The 3285-nt window shown below is 33.6% G+C and overlaps 1 protein-coding gene across 2 annotated transcripts in view; it reads left to right on the top strand.

The window, feature by feature from the left end:
* LOC118745600 (43 kDa receptor-associated protein of the synapse homolog) overlaps positions 1–3285 on the top strand; it is a 226148-nt gene that overhangs the window by 51871 nt on the left and 170992 nt on the right. The window lies entirely within an intron of this gene.

The raw sequence follows: 3285 nt of genomic DNA, 5'->3' as shown, positions 1-3285 counted from the left end.
TTATTTCATTCTTTCTTTACCGGGACAATTGTTACATCGGTGGGCAACGACGCAATTACAGAACTTTAGACAGAGAAATATTTTTCGATCGGGTTCAAATCGGGCGATTGTGAGGGCCTATTCACGAATTCCACTGTATTTGCAAAGTTGCTGTAGCTCACCAATGTAACAATCGTGTCGATAAAAAGGTAAAATATAACTTTTAGTTTGCTATTCAAAACCCCACCTACTTTCTATTTGAAGAGTAAATTTCTTTATGCAACAAAACAGGGCAGATTTTCAGTTGAGCGAAGTAGAGGACTAGGTTTCAAATTTTTTCGACAAAACGGAACAAATCTACTCCTATCGGAGCGAAGTCCGAACGATGGCTTATTGTGTATATGAGCAGGGTTGCCACTGAAGGAAAAAAAAATTTACCATTCACTTGAGAAAAATCTACCAAATCTGGAAAATATCTACCAATAAATTTTTTATAGTTATTTTAATAAAAACTATAGTTTTGTTATTTTTTATTTATTTTAATTAAAACTAGTTTTTATTTTTTTAGTTATTTCAATAAGAATTAAAATTGTTTTTAAGGAACTTTTTATTTAACTAATTATACGGTATTTGAGTCATATTGTTGGCATATTCGCAGTTTCTTTCAACCGAAAGCGGAAGTGATGAAACTAAAGGCAACAACGAAACTTCATAATTTGAAAAACTTCAACTCGAGTTATTATAGACAATCCCCGCTACCAAGTTCATTCAGAAAGGATTGAATCAATTCAAAAACAATTCTTGCTTTTTGCATTGCGTAATTTTAACTGGGATTCAGATTACAATCTCCCCCCTTACACAAGTCGTCTTAAGCTCATAAATTTGCCTACACTCGCAAGTCGTAGAGAAATGCTGGGTATAATATTTATCGTAAAATTAGTGACAGGCTTGATTAATAGCCCGGCCCTCCTGGCTGAGGTAAATTTTAATGTTCCTTCTCGAGTGTCAAGACACTTTCGACCTTTATTTTTAAAGCCATGCAAAACTAATTTTGAACTAAACGAATCATTCCGTGGTTTATGTCAAGATTTTAACTGTCATTCCAGCACGTTTGACGTATCGGACTCGATTTTTACTATAAAGAAAACTATTATTTCCACTCTCAATAATTGAAATACTATCTTTAGCATATCCAATCAGCTGATGAATTTGATTCTGTAGCTGAATAGTTTTAGATCTCGACACTTAACAAACTCCTGTTTCCACTACTCGGCACGAAAAAACTAAAAAAAAAAATTAAAAAAAAAGTTTCCGTACGTCATGCGGACTGCGCCCCTCGTGTCGGTTGGGCGGGAATGGAGGGTAAAAAGCCGTTGGGATTAATTAATTAATTAATTAATAAATACAGTGACTCAAAAAGGCACTTGGTGATTTTTTTTTATTATTCGCAATCTTTTTCAAGAACAAATTTTTTCTTGCTTTAAAAATCTATAAAAATTGAGGATTCAAACTATATACATACAACATTTAGAAAAGTTCACAAAAATTTTTTAGAACAATTTAAGGTACCGAGTTTTAAAGCAAACAATACTTGAGTATAGCTCACAATGTGCTTCCCGTTGATTTTTTTTTGTCGCCAGTCTTTTGTGTTTTTTTAATTTAACAATTTCTATTGATAAAAAATGGCGTTGATTTAATTTTTTGGCAAATAATCATAGGGCTTCGTTGCATACCAGTAAATTCTTTATACGTATTTAAATAATCATTTAAAATATTTAGGCAATCAAAAGCTCCTGGGGATTCCAGTAAAATGAGTTTTGAATGGAGCATGATATGTTCGCCTTATATCCATATACATTTATACTTATGTAAGTATATAAGAAGTATGCAAAGAAATTTTTAATATAAAGATAACTACGTAAAATAAATCGGGAACGAAAAGTTCAACAAAAATCTACCAAAATGAGAAAAAATTTACCTTTTTACCAACCCAAATCTTTTCTACCAATTTTGGTAACAATTTACCAAAGTGGCAACCCTGTATATGAGGAAAATATATGCTCTTTGTTTGGTACACAAAGTCAGTATTACCGCAGCCGTACTGCGATGAACATGATGTCGGTGGGATATAAATAATTTTTTCGCAACTTTTCATACCCTTCCTCCCGTAAACTGTTTTTCCCTTTCTCCAGCCCGCGCTCGCACTTTCGCTACTGCGCGGGCAAAAAAGTGCCCATGTCTGCCTTTGTTGATGCTGACTCTAGGTGTGTACTCGTATTGAGAGGACAAAATTCTCCAGTAGCAAAAGTTCTGAGAATTTAGCAGCTTTCGCTCTCAAAGAGACGAAATATCAGCAGAAGTACGAGAACGCAAAATTTGCAAAAACTTGCAACCTTCGAATCAGCTGATCCCTTGCACAGTTGCCACTGGTGATTAATTTGGCAATTTATTTTCTGTTTGGTACATTTTCCCCCGATTTGGAATTTTATACAATTGAATAGTTTTCGATAAGAAAAACCTTTTTAAAATACAAATTAATTATATCGGAATGAATAAGTTATTTTTCTCATAATTTTTTGTGATATCACATGGTGACACACTCAAAAACAAGAGTATCTCCTCCAAACACCCATCATTGATCCAAAAACAAGGTAATAGATATAGCTACAGACGTAGCTTTAAAATTATAAAATTTTCATTTCAACAACCAACCTACCAAAACCGAAAACTTCAGCAAAACTACATTTCAGCATGTTGCATTTAAATCTATTTTGGTATATTCAAAGGAAAATTATGGTACAAACGAAAAATGTCATACGGCAACCATAGTCAGCACGCAGTAAAGTAAACAAACTGGAGATGAATAGCAAATTAACGAAAAATAAACTCAACAAACGTTGTGCTTATTAAATTTACGCACTTTTTAGTTATATACTAGCATTAATAATAAAATTTGCAATAAATTACCCCAAAATGCCATATTTTCTTTTGTTTATTTACAAACATGTGTTTATGATCAGCTGATTTTCTTACTATTTTTCCAGCAGAAATTTGCAGCTCTCTTTCACATTTTGCTCTCTCAATTTCCCCTACTTTGCAAGTTTTTGGGGTACGAGAACGCAAAACCAGTAAAAGTTTTCTAAAACTTTAGATAGTTAGGCGTACGAGTACACACCTTCTGCTGAGACCTCAGCTGTTGCTGGTGTGGCCGCTAAAAATATATTAGCTAATGCAGCAGCGAATACCATTATCGATGCGAATAATGCTGAGTGGATTGAAGTGGGAAGGCGTAAACATAAGAAGTCA

This window comes from Rhagoletis pomonella, unplaced genomic scaffold (assembly GCF_013731165.1).
Source record: "Rhagoletis pomonella isolate Grant_MI unplaced genomic scaffold, Rhpom_1.0 Rhpom_scaffold_00009, whole genome shotgun sequence".
Taxonomy (NCBI): domain Eukaryota; kingdom Metazoa; phylum Arthropoda; class Insecta; order Diptera; family Tephritidae; genus Rhagoletis; species Rhagoletis pomonella.
This window is presented reverse-complemented; position numbering and strand designations above follow the sequence as displayed.